We start from the raw sequence: 19,416 nt of genomic DNA, 5'->3' as shown, positions 1-19,416 counted from the left end.
CAACCAACCAACCAACCAACAAGCCTCCTGCCAGCTCTGCAGTACTATCAGCGGGCTTTGGCAGGGCAGCTCCTTTGATACAAGGAAGTCACTCCGAGCTCCAGCACTTGCTCAGCTGGCTGGAGGCCTGTGTTCAATCCCTCCACCAAAACAAAACAAATAGTGTGGAAGAATAAAAAGTTTGACTTTAATTATCTGTATAATTACTTGAGTTACAGTGCCAATTTTCACAAGTCTGAGCTATGTAGTAAAAAGTCAGTTTGAGAAATAGACTATAAGACCCTCAATATCTGGAAACAAAATCCGCTCTGCCTCCCTCTGTGCAGTCCTCCGTGCGCCACGCACAGTCCTTTCTTTCTTTCTTTGAGGTTGTCAATCTGCCTTTATCTGGGAATCTGCTTACCTCAGTCTCACTGCTTTGGAAATTTAAATTTTCCTCTTTGCCCAAATAGCTGTAACTTTTCTCCCATTTTCCCCCTTTAGACCCCTTCACATCTACCTTCCTCAAGAAAATCCTGGTTATTTTTCCATCAGGTCTTAACTATCTACTTTTTATTAAAGAAGTTCATTGGTTTCTTTGGAAATCTCCTTTGGTATCTTTGTTGGGACTGTTCCTTGGTCTTGACTCCGGGTTGGTTTAGATGCACTGCTAAGGCTAACCTGTCCAAGGGTTTGCGTGAGGTGTCCAGAGGCCTTCCCACTCTGGCTAAGGAGCAGAGCTACTTGCAGCCAGCTGACCTCTTAAACTTTCCTGGCCTCAGACGGTTTGTACAGATCAGTACTCACCACACTCTGCAGTTCATCAAAGCTCTGGGGGCTTTCTGGGGTGGGGTCTCCCTCATTCTCTCTGAATCTCTGGAAGGCCTGGTCTCCTCCCTAAGCTAAGTCTGGGAACCGCCCCAGGGAGGCAGCATTGCAACCTCAGACTCACCCTGCTTACATCTCCAAGAGACATTTTTATAAGGTTGTCTAGAATTTTAGTTAGGGTAAGACTACATCTGCATTATTATCTATTTGGAGAAGAGATTTTTCCACTCATTTCTGAAATTCAAATCTTAGATCTCTGAAACAATGTCTACTGTATGCTACAATTGCATAGGAACACAGTACAATTATACATAATTGAGAATCAAAATATCATGATTTAAATATATTATAGAGTCAAAGTTCTGCTTAAAACTTAATTATTCAACTGCCAACTATATGAACTGGTTTGAGTTTTGTTTGACATCTTTTGCAAAAGGAAGATTATATCTACTTTCATAGGTTGTAAGGATAAGAAAGATTGAATGTTTGTGAATGTTTGACATCATTAAAGCAAGGCCAGACACAAAGCGAACACTTGTTATTTTACTTTGCAATACTGTAATATTTTTCCATTCCTTCTAGACCTCAACCACTTCATTTTGCTCCTACCTTAAATAGTTTGTAAGAGATCCTTTGCTTTACCTGTCTAATTACCCTGCTAATAGTAACAGCTGAGCTTCCAAGAAGTCTTAAAAAAAATTAGGTCCACTCACAACTGACTCTATTCATATGCCTACCTACAGAACAAGGAGTTTCCATTTTAATCCTGACTTTCACTCTGTGATTACCCATTATGTAACTTTACTTCCTGACTCAATGACAAGTGTTTTGCTCACTATATCCTACAGTTCTTTTATCCCTAAAATCCCCGCAAATGACTCAACTGTTCAGAATTAGTCACACATTCCACAAATTAGTGCCTACCACTTAAAGCCTGAGTGCAGTGGTGAACTATTACTCACACATCGGAGGAGAGCAGTTAGGAAGTAATGTTCTACTTCCTAAGGAATTGTTTCACAGAGTAGGTTGTGAGGTACTAGAGAGTCCTCAGCACTTTCCTCTCTTCTGTTTTCAGGGTGCAACTGTGTTCTGCGTATCGCCTACAATTTGTGAGGTGTTGCATTAAGCAAGTGTTCCAACCCTTCCCTGATGCTCTCAGCTCCAGCACTGCACCTTGGGTGTGCATCAGGACCTTCTGGGTACCTGTGAAAGTGCAGATTCCTTGTCCTGCTTCCTAGTGTCTGATTCCAGGTGAGCACTCAGACTAACTCTCTGTCATTCTGATGTGTGAGGTTTTGTTCACTCTTTAGCACAACATTGTCAATGTGCTAATATTTTAGACAATAATCAGAGTTCAGGAAAGTGAGTGAATTTATCCAAGCCATGTAAACATTCTGATGCTCCAATGAAAGCATGTTTTATGCTCATTCATAATACTACAATTGAATAAGCTTGCCTCAGGAGTGGCACTATTAGGAGGTGTAACCTGGCTAGAGTAGGTGTGGCCTTGTTGGAGGAAGTGTGTCACAGTGGACTTTAAGATCATCTGTCTGCCTGGATGCTGCCATGTTCCTGCCTTGATGATAATGGACTGAACCTCTGAGCCTGTAAGCCAGCCACAATTAAACATTGTCCTTATAAGAGTTGCCTTGGTCATGGTGCCTGTTCACAGCAGTAAAACCTAAACTAAGACAGATGATAACCAAATGATACTAGCTCACTCCATGTCAGGAACTAATCCAATTCCTTTATATATCTTTATTTCATCTAATCTTTATCATACCCTATTACATAAGGCAGCACACTTATTCCTACTTTTAGTAGACTTTTGTTCTTTACATTTATTTAGTGTGTATGCACAGGCCACAGCACACACCTAGAACAATGCCTAGTACAAGGACAGAGTCACACTCTCAGTTTCCTGGACACATTTACATCACTAAGTTCTTGTCAATCTTTCCTCTTGACAATTTTGTGTTCTTTCTGAGTCCTCAAGAGATTGGAACTGTTTTCTTCTTAGCCCCAGCCCATGTTTCCTCTAGGTTATGATGCCTTCCCAAATGCCAGCCATATATCTGAAGAAAGGCTTAACCACCTATGCAGGCTTGGACATTCTTTTTTTTTTTTTTTTTTTTTTTTTTTGAGTCAGGGTTTCTCTGTGTAGTCCTGGCTGTCCATGAACTCACTCTGTAGACCAGGCTGGCCTCGAACTCAGAAATCCGCCTGCCTCTGTCTCCCAAGTGCTGGGATTACAGGCGTGCGCCACCACTGCCCGGCTAGGCTTGGACATTCTTAAAACAGCCTTGGCAGTCCTCAGGGAGAGAGCTGAAGGCCATCTGACAAATACGATCTATTTGGCAGTTTCTGTGATCTCACACCTTAACTACACCTTAGGGAAGTCTGCAAGCCGACTGCAAGGTTCCCAAGAGACAAGTCACACACCACGGAAAAACAACACTCCAGGAACCCTCCTATTTCATCATTTAAAGAAACTGCTGCTGAATTAATATTCTTCTGAAAAGACTTCACGACAAACAACTGAGGTAAGCTGGCAGCAACAGTGGATGCTGGGTCACACCCTACCCTTTCACCACTAGAAGCTGCCTGTGACGAGTTATCTCCAGCCTGAACCAATCTCAAATTAAGGCACAAATACTTTTGTTCTTGAAAACTGAACATTTCTCCCCAAATGCACCTACAGGGTTAAAGTAAAGCTTTTAAACCCTACCTGGGTTTACACACACACACACACACACACACACACACACACACACACACACACGCACGCACGCACGCACATGCACACGCACACGCACACACACACACACACACACACACACAGAGAGAGAGAAACAGAGACAGAGAAAGACAAAGAGAGAGACAGAGAGAGAGACAGAGAAACCAGCATGATTCTCACTAGCTAACTCAGTAGTTGTTGAAAAAGAAGAACAAAGTTGGGGAACTCATCACCAGTCTCAAGACTTATTGTAAAGCTACAGCAAGGAGTAGGGAGGGGCAAGTAAAGAGTTTTGTTACATCAGTCAATGTAACAAAGCAGACTGGAACGGAGTAAAAAAAATACAGTTAACCAACTAAAAAATCAATTTTATAAATACAGAGAGGGAGAAGGAGAGAGAGGGAGAGGAGAAGAAACAGAAAGAGAGAGGGAGAGGAAGAGAGAGAAGGAGAGAGAGTATGTGTGTTTTGTATCTACACACTAGTAAGCAGGATGCCTGCGGAGTTCAAAAGAGGTCCTCTAGAACTAGAGTTCCAGACAGATGTGAGCCACCTGATGTAGGTGCTGAGACTTAAATTAGGGTCCTCTGCAAAAGTAGTGTCTGTTCTTAACCATTTCTCCAGCACCTTAAAGTACTTTTAAAATTTCTAATTTTATTATGTATGTGTGCATAAGTGTACATGCATGATGTGGGTGTGGAAGGAGGGAGGTGAGCTCTGTGGTTTATGGGGTTGGCTTGCTCTCTTCACTTGTATGTGGGCTTGGGGGACGGATCTCAGGCTGTTGAGCTTTTGTAGCAAGTGCCATTACCTACTGAGTCGTCTCTTGGGCCCCCAAACCAATTAATTTTTGACAAAGGTACACAGATATAAGGCTGGGAAAAAATGTTTTATAATAAATGACACTAGACAATTCCAGGTCCATATGCAACAAATTGAATATCATAAGGAAAATATGGCATCAGAAATATACAGAACTGGGTTAAATTTTAAAATATAAAACCTAAAAATTTAAAGTTGAACTTAAACATATGAAAGTTTCAAGCTAGACAGCCCAGAGACCTAGGGTAAAATCAAATACTACTGGCCTTAAAAAACAAACAAAAGAAAACAAAACAAAACAAAACAAAAAACCATTAACAACAAAATGACTCTAATGAAATTCTGCTATACTCATAGACTGGTACCTTATTCAGCTGTCACCAGAGAAGCTCCCTCCTGCAGCAGATGGGAGGAAATACAGAGACCCACAGCCAGACAATGTGCAGAAAGAGAGAGGCCTTGGAACACAAACAGCTCTAAATGGGCTGTCTCCATCAAATCCCTCCCCTCAGAGCTCAGGAATCCCTGAGGAAGAGGAGGTAGATTTAAAAGCCAGAGGGGATGGAGGACACTGGAGAGCAAGGCCCTGTGAATCAACTGAGCAAGGCTCATATGAACTCACAGAGACTGCAGCCGCAAGCACGGAGAGTGCACGGCTCTACAGCAGGTCCTCTGTGTATATGTTATAGCTCAGCTTCGCGTTTTTGTGGGACTCCTGAGTGTCTGAACAAGTGGGTCTCTGATTCTTACGCCTGCTCTTGGGGCTCTTTTCCTTCTGTTGGTTTGCCTTATCCAACTTATATGTGATGGCTTTGTTTTATATTATTATTGTTGTTGTTCTTATATCATTATTATTTTGCTATGTCTGCTATCTCTTAGAAGCTTGTTCCTTTCTAATGAGAGACAGAAAGGGAGTGGATCCAGAGGGCAGGGGAGGTAGGGAGGAACTGGGAGGAGCAGAGTCATGGGAAACTGTAATCACGAGATATATTGTATGAGAAAATAATTTTTTTTGTTTTTTGGTTTTTTTCCTTTTTATTGGATTTTTTAAACTTACATTTCAAATGTTATCCCCTTTCCCAGTTCCCCTCTCCAGTAACCCTTTATATCACCCCCTCCCCCTGCTTCTATGAGGGTGTTCCCCTACCAACCCACCCACTCCTGCCTCCGTGCCCTCATATTCCCCTACATTGGGGCATGGAGTCTTCACAGGACCAAAGGCCTCTTCTCCCACTGATGCCCGACAAGGCCATCCTCTGCTACATATGCAGTTGGAGCCATGGGTCCCTCCATGTGTACTTCTTGGTTGGTGATTAGGTCCCTGGGAGCTCTGGGGGGTCTGGTTGGTTGATATTGGTGTTCTTCCTATGGGGTTGCAAACCCCTTCAGCTCCTTCAGTCCTTTCTCTAACTCCTCCATTGGGAACCCTGTGTTCAGTCCAATGGTTGGCTGAGAGCACCCACCTCTGTATTTGTCAGGCTCTGGCAGAGCCTCTCAGGAGACAGAACAAAAAATAAATAAATAAATGTTCAAACTTTCATTCTGTCAGACATTAAGGGAATGAGAAGAGGAAACACTATGAAAAAATATCTGCAAATTACATAGTGATAAAGGTTAGGCATCCAACTCAGACAACTTACACAAACAAGTTAACTGAAAACACTGTTAACGTTGTTGTAAAAAGTAACCTGGTAACAATGAGAATATTTTTAAGTAAAAAAAAACTTGAGTAAATAGTAGTATAGACTGGGTATATCATATGTCTACAATGCAACACTCAGGAGGCAGAGGCAGGAAGACTGCAAGTTCAATACAACAAGAACTTCTCTTTAAAAAAAAAAAAAATGTCAGGGCTGAAGAGATGGCTCAGCAATTAAGAATACTGATTGCTCTTCCAGAGGTCCTGAGTTCAATTCCCAGCAACCACCTGGTGGCTCACAACCATCTAATGGATCTGATGCCCTCTTCTGGTGTGTCCTGCTAAGCTAATAGAGTGCTCTCCCTTACTTGCAAGGACATGTCAGTAAATACCTGAAACCATGCACAGTACTGACCACAGGTGTCCTACACTCTTTTTAATGCATTTACACTTACTATAGAATAATTTATAAAATAGGCAAATAACAGATTAATAATAACTAATAAAATGGGACAATGGAAACAATATACTGCTAATAGTTATGTAACTGCTAATCGTTATGTAAAAGATCTTATTACATTCTAGCTACTTTGTTAGACAATACAACGCCTGCATGAGGAGATGAAGTGAGGTGAAGGACACAGGCACTGTGACGCAGCCATTAGCCTGCCGCACAAAGGTACACATGTACTGCTGTATAATTGAGCAGAGCCCTGTGGCGGCCTATGAGTGAGTGACTAATGAGGAGGCGGCACTCACAGCATGCATTCATGGACAAAGGGATGACTCATGGCCAGGGCAGGAAAGAGTAGAGTGAAAGATTGCACCATGGTGCTCAGAATGGCATGCAGTGTAGAATTTACATTTTTTTTAATTCTGGAATTTTTCTACTTCATACTTTCAAACCATGGTTAACTAGCTAACCAAAGCCATGTAAAACAAAACCACAAGTAAGAGATCACTGCAGTAGAGGCGTGTGTGTGTGTGTGTGCGTGTGTGTGTGTGTGTGTATGAATATATATTATAACTCTGATCACAGAGAGTTACCTGTGATCAGAGCAGGTAACTCTATGAGCATATCAGAACAAGTCTAGTTTCTAATACCATTCTCCAGCGAAGGGACACAGGAACCTTGTAGAACCAACTCTTTTTAGGGCTAGAGCAGGGAATATTCAAGATGAGCCTAGATTATCTTGTAGTGCTACAAATCAGGTAAGAACTCAAAACTCTAGCTGACAAGAATGTCAAAGAAATGGGAGCCAAATGAAAGCATGCTTGATGGCAAAGCTGGAGCAGAGCGAGCAAGAGAGCAGAACAGAGAAGAGCAGAGCAGAACAGAGCAGAGTAGAGCAGAGCGAGCAGAACAGAGCAGAGCGAGCAGAGCAGAGCAGAACAGAGCGAGCAGAGCAGAACAGAGCAGAACAGAGTGAGCAGAGCAGAGCAGACAGAACAGAGCAGAGCGAGCAGAGCAGAACAGAGCGAGCAGAGCAGAGCAGAGCGAGCAGAGCAGAGCAGAACAGAGTGAGCAGAGCAGAGCAGAACAGAGTGAGCAGAGCAGAGCAGAACAGAACAGAGCAGAGCGAGCAGAGCAGAGCGAGCAGAGCAGAACAGAGCAAAGCAAAGCAGAGCAGAACAGAGCGAGCAAAGCAGAGCAGAGCAGAACAGAGCGAGCAGAGCAGAGCAGAGCGAGCAGAGCAAGCAGAGCAGAGTGAGCAGAGCAGAGCAGAACAGAGCAGAGCAGAGCAGAGCAGAGCAGAACAGAGCGAGCAGAGCAGAGCAAGCAGAGCAGAGCGAGCAGAGTGAGCAGAGCAGAGCAGAGTGAGCAGAGCAGAGCAAAACAGAGCGAGCAGAGCAGAACAGAGCAGAGCAAAGCAGAGTGAGCAGAGCAGAGCAAAACAGAGCGAGCAGAGCAGAACAGAGCAGAGCAAAGCAGAGCAGAGTGAGCAGAGCAGAGCAGAACAGAGCAGAGCAGAGCAGAGCAGAACAGAGCGAGCAGAGCAGAGCGAGCAGAGCAGAACAGAGCAGAGCAGAACAGAGCAGAGCAGAGTGAGCAGAGCGAGCAGAGCAGAGTGAACAGAGCAGAGCAGAGAGAGCAGAGCAGAGAAGAGCAGAACAGAGCAGAGCAGAGTGAGCAGAGCGAGCAGAGCAGCGCAGAACAGAGCAGAGAAGAGCAGAACAGAGCAGAACAGAGCAGAGCAAAGCAGAGAAGAGCAGAACAGAGCAAAGCAGAGCGAGCAGAGCAGAGCAGAACAGAGCGAGCAGAGCAGAACAGAGCAGAGCAAAGCAGAACAGAGCAGAGCAAAGCAGAACAGAGCAGAACAGAGCAAAGCAGAGCAAGCAGAGCAGAGCAGAACAGAGTGAGCAGAGCAGAGCAGAGCGAGCAGAGCGAGCAAGCAGAGCAGAGCAGAGCGAGCAGAGCAGAACAGAGTAGAGCAGAACAGAGCAGAGCAGAGCAGAACAGAGCAGAACAGAGCAAAGCAGAGCGAGCAGAGCAGAGCGAGCAGAGCAGAGTGAGCAGAGCAGAGCAGAACAGAACGAGCAGAGGAGAACAGAGCAGAGCAGAACAGAGCAGAGCAAAGCAGAACAGAGCAAAGCAGAGCGAGCAGAGCAGAGCAGAGCGAGCAGAGCAAGCAAACAGAGCGAGCAAGCAGAGCAGAGCGAGCAGAGCAGAACAGAGTAGAGCAGAACAGAGCAGAGCAGAACATAGCAGAGCAGAACAGAGCAGAGCAGAGCGAGCAGAGCGAGCAAGCAGAGCAGAGCAGAGCAAGCAGAGCAGAGCAAGCAGAGCAGAACAGAGTAGATCAGAACAGAGCAGAGCAGAGCAGAACAGAGCAGAGCAGAGCGAGCAGAGCAGAACAGAGCAGAGGAAGCAGAGCAGAGCAGAGCAGAGCAGAGCGAGCAGAGCAGAGCAGAGTGAACAGAGCAGAGCAGAGCAGAATGGAGCAGAGCAGAGCGAGCAGAGCAGCACAGAGCAGGCACTGGTCAGCAGCCACATCTCCTCACATGCACAGCTATAAATCAAGCCATTTGTTTTACATTTTATCAACTTTTGATACTATAAAATCATAGTTTTCCAAAGCAGGAGAAAGGCACATACAGAAATAAAGGTTAAAGGGGAGGCAGACACACTTGTACATGTTGAGAGAGAGAGAGAGAGAGAGAGAGAGAGAGACCACATGACGGGTGCACATGAGCCAATTCAATCTGAGAAAGACTTGGGCCCTTGACAGGCACCACAAGACCCATGCCATGCAGGGATGAGTAAAACAGTCTTTGTCCTTTAGAAAGCACGTGCTTAGTAAAAGGGACAGAAGAGTGTACCCTGGAATTAACAAGTGCAGATACTCTGAGGACTGTTGTAAGCAAGGGAGATCAGATCTGATAGGACCTCAAGAGCATTCAAGAAGGAAGACTAGTCTATAATAAGCTGCATCGTACTCTAGGATCTTTATCACATGTCTAACACAGACTTTAAGGTAATATGTCACTTTTAATGCATGAATGCACAGACACACATATACCTGAGTATATGAGTGGAGGTCAGAAGAGATACTCAGGTATAGTTCCTTGCCTCCCACCCTGTCTGACAGAGTCTTTTGTTTACCGCCAGCTAGGCCAGATGAGCCAATCTGTGAGCCACCATGGTTTCTTGTCTCCAGCTCCCATCCTGCTGCAGGAGCAGCGAGGTTACTGAAGTCATGTCACCTCACCCACTTTACCTGGGATCCAAACTCAGATCCTCATGCTTGCACAGCAAGCTTTACCCACGAAGCCACCTCCTAAGGCCCTCATCTTAATTTATACAATAAGAGAGAGTACTGTTATTCTATAATTTGAGATCACTTAGACAAGTTAATTTTCTAAAAACAATCATTTAAAAGTCTAAATTTTAATATAGGAAAAAATAGTGCAACTTGGTTTCTGTGTTCACTTATTTGAGAAGTAGATTTGTCTGTCAAGAACTCTACACTGATAAGTAATAGTAACTCAGAAAACAAATGGGAGGTGTAGGCAGGGTAGGAGTACAATTATTGTGCCATACATTTATATCAAGTTTAAATCATTATGGGCATTCGCCCTTCAAAAAATTTACAAGTTATCAGTAGCACCTGCTTTCCATATTTTGAACCATGTCATCCTAGAGAAGGGTATAAATGAGAAGGCTTTCCCCAAGTGAGTCAGAACAAGCATATCGCAGAGAGAAGAGCCCTCCCCTGGGGGTGGTCCTTATCATCTTTGTTTAAAAAGCTTCTGCTCAAAGGGAAGCAAACACTGAACCAAGTCAGCTATTAGGTACAGTGCCTCACACAATCAGGCAGGATAGGATGGAGGCACGGTAGGACCTTTACAAATTAGGTACACAGATTTTCATGACTGAAACTAGCTCAGCTACTGGGAAGAAAGACACAGCAGCCGATTGATAGTGTTCAGTAGGACATCGCGAAGTAAGCTTGGTCAAGGACGCTGCTGACTCAAAGAGCCAGGACAACGCTGGTGATGGATTGTCCACTTAGGACAATCGGCAGGTAGAGACCTCATGGAAGGGGAGCTGGGAAGACGCATTCACTATGGCATGTCATTCTAGCAACACAGTAAAATATGAAAACTCAAGGTATACTTCTACAAAAATATCTAGAATTCAAAGGAAGTCAAACATAAAGTTCTATATATGGCAGGTAAACATAAATGTGCATAGGAAAGGGCCTTGCTGTGCAGCAGCCTGCCACAGTTCTCACGTGTCCTCTGCCTGCCTTTGTCCAGTGAGACCACACCCAAACACCTCTGGCTTCTCCTATGTTCTAAGCCCCAGGCCTGAGGGGCAGCAGCTGAGCCAGAGGCCTGAGCCGACCTTCCTTCCCTCCACCCTAGCCTGAGACTATGGGCCAGCCTCCTTCTTTGGACACAGAGGATCCTGAATAAGGGCCTGGAGTTGAGCAGTAGGCAGTCTACAGGACAGAGTGAGAGACTCTGGTGAAGAGACCTCAAATGCGGCCACAGCAAGCAGAAAGCGCCTTCTGGGAGCCACAAAGCTAGGAAATGCCAGGAAGGGCCATTTTTCTTGATTTACTTTGGCAGCAGGGCTTGACCTGGTCTGTGCTACCTCCTCAGTCATGGCACCCGGCCTGAGGCTGGACCCACATATGCCAAAGGCAGTATGGAGATGACTTGTATAGAATCAGGCAAGCTCCACCTACCTTTACTCTCCAGATGGGTGAGTAATGAAATGCTTAAACATTTCAGACAAAGTTCAAAGCTAACAGGGCAGCCTTTAAGATTGAGTTTTTCACCTGCTCATTTAACTTATGTATTTCTTTTTTTTTTTCTTTTGGATTTTTTTTCCCCGAGACAGGGTTTCTCTGTATAGCCCTGGCTATCCTGGAACTCACTCTGCAGACCAGTCTGGCCTTGAACTCAGAATCTGCCTGCCTCTGCCTCCCAGAGTGCTGGGATTACAGGCATGCACCACCACCGCCCGGCTAACTTATGTATTTCTTAAGTCACAACTTTGATACAAAGTTAATGTTTGAAAAAGCAAATACTCCTTTTAAATTTAAGTTAATAATTCACACAGATGGAAGCAACAACTTGTAGCTTGTGGCCAAGTCTGTTGATTACTATGGGAAATGGGGCAGTCTGATGCTACCCTGTGCTTAACAATTGTGCTCAACAAACAACCCTGGAGAAGAAGGAAGAAGGAAGAAGGAAGGGGGAGAAGAGGAGGAGAAAGAAAGACAGAGAGAGAGAGAAAAAGGAAGTGAGAGAGAAGCTTTCCCCACTTATGTTTCTACATTTAACTCTACATACTCTATGTTTTATTATTTTAGTAAGATGATTGAACTAGTTTTTGAAAGGTAGTTTAGTCTCCTTTCTTCATAAACTCATGTGGCCCAGATATATCTGTAAATAACCAAAACACCACCCATTCTTACAACAGGTTAAAAATATTTAATGACACTGATACAGTACTTGTCTAATAGGCGCCAGGCCCTGCATTTGGTTTCTAGCCTGGAAGTGTGAGTGGAGAAAAGGTCGATACACTTAGCATATACATACACAAGGCAGATAATGGGTGGAAGGTGGAGATTAAAACCCGCCAGCGGTCAGTGCTTTAGACGGTGCTTTTGTACTAGGCCCAATAGGCCAGGCCTAGCCCAAGTGCTCACTTACACTAGAGGTCAGGTTGTCAAATAGAATTCAAAAGGAACCAGTCTTCCAAACAGAAGAAGGTTAATAGAAGCCAATCAGAAAGAATTCAGTTTGCCTGAAATGGAATGATACACAAAATCCCATTCTAAGCCTGCAAGTCACCCATAGTTACCTCCAATGACCAATCTGGCTTTTCTCCTTTCTCTGCCTATAAAGCCAACCTCTTCCACTAGCTTGAGCTATAGGAACACCTTTAAACAGGATGCTTCCAGATTCAAGAGTTTCTAGCAGAGCCAACTACATCTGGAAAACATTAGAAGAAAAGTACAGTGTTGATTATGTCTCTGATTAAATCTCCCTTCGGGGTGCCACCAGCAGAACCCCTGTCTCGGGAATAGGAAAGTAAAAATGGGGCAGGCGCTAAAGAAAGACAAAGGGAAGGGTGTTTTATTCCTGGGTCAGCAGTTCTGAATTTGTCCCGTACAGTAATTTAGTAACGGGAGTCTTCCAGTTACTAAACAGCTGTCTAAACACAACTGGAGTCATGTGAGTAAAGAGCTTGCTTATTTGCCATGGGTCATCAAATTAAAAATTATGTCACAAAATATAATGCACAGGCTGGCGAGACGGCTCAGTGGTATACAAGTGGTTGTCCGCTCAGCCCGCTGACTTAAGTCCCGTCCCTGGATCCCACTGTGGAAGGAGAGAAACAACTCCAAAAAGTAGTTCTCCAACATAACACATGTACCATGACTTGCATGTACCCACACTTCTACACACTCCACAATAACAACACACACACACACATACACACACACACACATACACAATACAGAGTATACTTCCACTCTACGTAAAACACACAGATGAAAGACTGCAAGAGTACACAACAGAAATTAAGAATGGATTATAGATTCTTATGTTCTTTTCTGATTACAGATTTTCTAAATTTGATTATATAGTATATCTTTGAAGCAAAACATTTTATTTATAAAACATGATTGTATTAGACGTCATACTTCTTGGGAAGCAATATTGGGAACAAAATAAAATAAAAGCAGAGCCATGACATGAATTTTAAAAAGCAGGCAATTAATCCTTAAGACAGAAGACTCAAAGCAATGGAGAGAATGTAAAATCTCTAGAACGAGGTATTAAAAACAAATAATAAATAAGAACTATCAAAGTCTGACTTGGCAAAGCTGTGAATGTAAAAGCAAAATGTTTCCATAAGTAGGTAACAGCAGGGTCCTTCTTAAATATGCAGGAACTTGCTATAGAATCCTGTAGTAGTTACACTTCAACCATTATACCTGGTGCACAGTAAGTATTCCAAAATGTTTGATGAAAGAAATGTTCTGAATTCATATATAGGGGAGGCAAGCTGGTTAAAGAGGATAAAATCCTAACCACAAAATGGAACAGGTGTGTATTTAACAATGTTACTTGAAATATAATTAATAGAAATAACTCAGACATTTAAAAATGACATTGTTTCCTTCCTGTGATTATTTGTGAGTTCTCTCTTAACCTGCCTTCACCTACGGTGGCCAGCTACCTTTGCTATATAAAAATGACAGCATTCAAACAGGAAGTCTAGTCTAGAGACTCATTCATATCCACACTCAGAGAGAAATATCCAAAATAAATGAAGTATTTTCTCTCAGCCAGATCCAGGCCATGTAGATCTGCCACTCAAAAAGCCGTTAACTAAATAACTACCCCCCCCATTATTTTTGAGATACTATTTCACCTCAGTCATAACAGCTGTCATCAAGAAAAAAAAAACAATGAATGTTAATGAGAATACAAGGAGGGAAAGAGGCCTTTCAAGCTTCTATTCTTGATGGAAATATAAGCCACCCATCATGGAAATCAGTATGAACCAGCTATACCAACCATTTCTGGATATATCAAAGTCCGCTTAGCACAGAAATACCTGTGTATACAGGTTTACTGCTATAAATAAAGCAATAAAGGAATGGGGAAAGAAACTGATGTTTGCAGGAAATAGACAGAACTGGAGATCAGCATCCTAAACAAAACAAGCCATGGAGAGCAGAGTTGCTTACCTTCTCTCACACAAGAGCATCTAGGGGTGGGGTCTGGAAAGGCCATAAAAATAAAGGGTCTAGCCAGGTGGTGGTGGCACACGCCTTTAATCCCAGCACTTGGGAGGCAGAGGCAGGCAGATTTCTGAGTTCGAGGCCAGCCTGGTCTATAGAGTGAGTTCCAGGACAGCTAGGGCTATACAGAGAAACCCTATCTCGAAACAAACAAACAAATAAATAAATGGTCTATTAGAGACGTGCAAGTAGGGAGAGTGGGTAAGAAAGGAAACAGGCAAGGTGAATATGATCAAAGTGTATCAGATATACATATATATATGTATATATATACATATAATATGCAGATATGTATTATATCTAAGTGTCATAATAAAATCCACTGTATCATATAATATACATTAATGGAAAACAACACAAGGAAAATGTAAAATTGTGATGGCCTAAGAGTTCAACTGTTAAGTTCTAAAGAATGGTTAAAGAGTAATCTAAATAAACATGTACTTGTGTGCCCACTGGCACTTAACAAAGGCACCAAGAATACACAATGCAAAAAAGATAGTCTTTTTAATCAAGGTTTTGGGAAACACTGAATACCCATATGCAAGTATGGAGGAAGGGTGAAAAAGAAGGAAGAAAGGAAAAGAAAATGACACCACTTACAAAAATTAACTCAAAGCTGGGCATGGTGGTACATTCCTTTAATCCCAAAACTTAGGAGGCAGAGACAGGGAGATTTCTGTGAGTTCAGGGCTAGCCTGGTCTACATAATGAGTTCTAGGACAGCCAGAGCTATATAGTGAGACCCCTATCTCAAAAAAAAAAAAAAATCAACTCAAAACACGTGAAAGACTTAAATGGAAAATATACAATTGTAAGCCCTGGAATTGTGTGGCTAGAATTTTTTGTCCTAGACTTACATTATGGTGTGCCAAAGAAAGTGCAGTAATTATGGAGAAGAGGACACTTGTGAACCCTCAGGAGACACATGCATTGTTCTAAACATTACAGAGGAAAGTATGGCAGTTCCTCAAGACACAAACAAACACACCATGTCTGAGTGTTTATGCAAGGTCTGAAATCAGTTTGTCAAAGAGTAATGTGTTGTCCGATGCTCACTCTACACTATTCAAAGTGTACATATGCACACACATGTACATATGTATATATGTATACACACATACACATATATGCACAAGAGAAAACTGCTGCTCTGACTTTAAAAGAAAGAAATCCTATTAGTTTCAACACAATGGCTGGAAGTGGAAAACACAATGCTAAGAAAAAGAACTGAAGAGAAAATAGGACAGAAGAGGGCAGAGCAACAGTCAGTGAGGTTGCGGGGAAGACTGGAGAGTGGAGAGATGACTGTCAGAAGGAAGGCTAGAAAACAGCAAGCCGGAGGAATCGGGGTGCTCCCCTCAATCGTACAGCACTATGAATACACCCAATACTATGGTGTTGTATGTTTCCAAATTGCCAAATTTCAGATATTCTCACCACAAAATATGAAGCAGTAGATGCTAATTTATTTCACCCCACAGTCACAAATCATAACATCATTTTATATAGCAATATATAAAATTATAAATTGTCAATTTACAATAAGTTATAGAACAAAGCCTCAGAAGAACAGAGATAGTAGCATGCTGTAGAGCACTTCCCCAGTGTGTGCAAGGTCCTGGGCTCCATCCCCAGTACTACAGAGAATACACCAACAAAGGCAACATCAGCCAAACAAGGGACCTGCAGTCATTAGTGTTTAAAAAATGAAATCTAAGAGAAGGTGTGTTTGTGTGTGTGCATATGTGTATGTGCAAGTGTCTGTGTGTGTGATAGAGGTTAAGCTGAAAAATATTGGTATTTCGTGGAAGAATTTTAAAATGATGTCTCTTCTAAAACATTTTGGACCTGGGAACTCCTTAACTGTACTCTTACTTATTTTCCTTCAATCCTCTATTCTCTGACAATATATTTTTATTGAGACCTACCTGTTTACGACTTTTATAACATACTACTTGATGTTAGTTAGATTTATCAAAATCTATAAATGCATTGCTTTACTTATAAATCTATAAATGCATTGCTTTACTTAGTGTTCTCTTCATATACTAATTTTTATAAGATCCTCTTCATATCAGGAATATTAAAGGCCTGAAACATAAGTGTTCATAAATATTTACAGAGACACTAAAGATATGGGAAGCAAAACACAAAGCTCTAGATAGTCATTTTGCCTTTAGTTTTCTCAGAATCTTTTAAAAAATGACCCATTATTTTTAAAGGAATTTTTAGTATCTCACATATAGTAAATCCTCTATAAATGTATCTTTTGTAAATAAAAAATCTTAAGTATTTCAGAGGGATTAGAATTATAAATATGCCCTAGAGAATGAAAGAAATAGTGTTAACAAAAAGATAATTTAGTTTAGCACTCTACCAGGGCTATAATGTGCTGTTTTATATGAATGCCACAGCTCTGAAGACACTGGTCCCATCTAAAGATGTTAAAAACAAGAAAGAAAAGTCACTGCTCCAAGGTCATAACTAGAAAGTGTCACAATTAGAGCTCTAGTCTTTCTTAAATCCAAACTCATTTTCTTTATCTCATGTTACCTCTATGGGAAACAGAAAAGTGAAATACTATCTTTATCACTAATATAGTCAATGCATCACACATGTAGTTAACGCCAACAAAGAGCCGGTTAGGTTTTTACTTAAATCATTTTAAGAACAGGAAACATAAACATTCATATGTTGATTGACGTTGAGGTAATATGAGAAATGACAGACATAGTCACTAACAAAGATGATTCTTAGAAAAGATTTCAATGGATGTATTTTCATACTCCCATACTTCTTCTTGGGGAAAAAAAAAACCTTTGGACTTGGGAGCAGGTTGTGGTTTGAAAAACAAAAGGTTGAAACATGCTTTTAAGAGAACAGTGATTTGAAATTTATCCTCAGAATAAATTTTAGGTTTTTCTGCCCCAGATTTAGAATTCTGCCTGTGAGAATGTTCTAAACTTATGGGAGACCAGGGGCATCACTAATAATGATACAGCAAAATAAAGACCACAAACATCATTTTGTTAAACTGGTGATACCACAGGTAAATTGTGGTTCTTACTTTTATGGTTTAACATTTACATTGACTTTTTTTTAAAAAAACAAACAAACCATATTCAGTAGTGCTCAAGGAAGATCCTATAGAAAGAGAGAGAGCTAGTCAATAGTGCTCTCTCAGTTCGCTTGGATTCTGCCAACAAAGGATTTTCTTCTGATGAAAGCCATGCTCCCTGGAAAGGACCTGGAGCACTGCTTGAGATGGGGAGTTGGAGTCTCCAGACACAATGCTATGAAAGCACCAGAGTCCGCTTAGGAATTAGTTATTGCTAAGATAGACTATGAACTACCAAATGGGAACCATCTGTGAGGTTTTAGGCAAATTTCAGGGTGGTCCCCGTTTTTCTCCAAGTCCTGGGTATCCACTTTTTTAAAAAAGCCACAGGTGGAATTCCTGGCTACAGGGAAATTTCGCTACAACCGAACAGGAAATCCAGAAACCACATGGTGATGGGTGAGTAGTTTGGGGACCATACATTTGTGTTTACATCCTATTTCCTTCTGTTAACACCCCTGGTTGTAGCAAATCACCCAAGCCTTCCTTCTCTCCGAGGGATAAACAAAAACAAAACAACAACCTGAAACGACACTTTGTTGTTAAAAATCAAATACAATTGTGCTGTGTGCAGGGGGTGGGGGTTGGCGGTGAGGTGGAAGTGTGAGGTGGAAATGGATGTATACAGGTTCACACAACTTAATAGTACCCGCCAGGATAATATTGGGGGGGGGGGGTTGAAAGGTTCTTTCAGCTCGCAATGAGATAGCTTGTGTTCAGTTTTTGGCACAGACAACTCTTGCTGAAATATCTGATCAGCTATTTCCCTAGAGCACTGATTCTCAATGCTTTCTCCCTCTCTACCCTGGGCCTTTCTTTGTTTACTAGATTTTCCTTCCCATTAAAATTTAACACCACAGGTACAGTGTGTATCTATGTTATGATCCTCTGAAAGGCCACAAACCCTGTATTATATAATAAGGACACACACACACACAGGACATCATCATCATCAACATTGAGAATGCATGTCAGAAAAAGTGACTTGGTCAAGGTCGAGTGAACTCAGTTACTGGCAGAATTAGGTCTGAATTAGGGATCACAAAGTGGTAGTCTGCCACCAGCTTGTGACTGTCCTGTCTGGTTTATTTGTAATGAAAAACTAGTTGCCAATATTTCTAATCAAGAGATTTCGACTCAAAACACCCCAAGCAAGCATCCAACTGCTCACTAGAAATCGGAGCGTCGCACCACTCGAGCAGGACGGAGGGGTGCCCGGCGTCCCTGGTCCCCCGCCCCGCCTCTAGGGATGCGCCTATAAAATCGCCTCCCTGGATAACCCGCCGCGTAAGTACAACTGTCTGGGGACCGCTGGGCGGGCGCCTAACTGGCTGCGGACTCCGAACCTCTTGGCGCGCTTCGCTCTCCGGCTTCGGAGCCCTGGAGCCGACGGGTCGGACTCGCACGTCTAGGGCCGGGAGGCGCGGGCGGAGAGGACCGGCCGGCCCAAGGCGCTGCTCGGGTTCCGCGGCCCGCTGGCCCGCTATCGGCTGCCGGGCCGGGCCTCCCCGCCGCGCCCCGGAGCAGGGGGACTCCCCGCCGGGCGCGCCACACAACGTCTCCCTCGGGCGCGCGCACGGGCCACTCCACAGCCCGGCAGCCGATGACGCCGCGTCACCGCCGGGAGCCTTGCGCGCGCCCGACCTTCCAGCCAATAGCCGGGGGCGATCGGTGCACGTGCCACGCACCAGCCAATGGAGACTCGAGGTGGTCCGTGACGCTGCGCACAGCTACTAAGGGTTTTCGAAGCTTCGGGAGCCGCTGGGAGGCCTATCTAGGCTGTGTGGTCGCGCGCTGAGCCTACGGCGAGTGCGCGGAAAGCCGGAGGTCCCTCCGGGCCGTGAGGGCGCGGCTGCCAGCCTGCAGCATGGGGGCACCGACTCCCCACCAGCCGCGTGCAGAGTCGCAGGTGAGTAAGGAGGAGCGAGGACGGCTCTGGAGCTTCACTCACAGAACCACGTGTTCCGTCCCAGCATCCGGACAAGAAGAAAAGCCCATATTATTCATCGAATGTCTTC

The 19,416-nt window shown here is 43.3% G+C and overlaps 1 protein-coding gene across 2 annotated transcripts in view; it reads right to left on the bottom strand.

Annotated features, from left to right (window-relative positions):
• Ptpdc1 (protein tyrosine phosphatase domain containing 1) overlaps positions 1–19,022 on the bottom strand; it is a 47,437-nt gene extending 28,415 nt beyond the window's left edge. For both annotated transcript variants that reach the window (XM_052156964.1, XM_052156965.1), the window contains exon 1: positions 18,745–19,022. The gene's annotated coding sequence lies outside the window, so the exon portion shown is untranslated. The remainder of the gene's footprint in view (positions 1–18,744) is intronic.
• Between the last annotated feature and the right edge of the window lie 394 nt (positions 19,023–19,416).

The sequence above is a fragment of the Apodemus sylvaticus genome, chromosome 14, assembly GCF_947179515.1.
Source record: "Apodemus sylvaticus chromosome 14, mApoSyl1.1, whole genome shotgun sequence".
Classification (NCBI taxonomy): Eukaryota; Metazoa; Chordata; class Mammalia; order Rodentia; family Muridae; genus Apodemus; species Apodemus sylvaticus.
The sequence above is the reverse complement of the archived record's forward strand: the minus strand, read 5'-3'. Positions and strand labels throughout refer to the sequence as shown.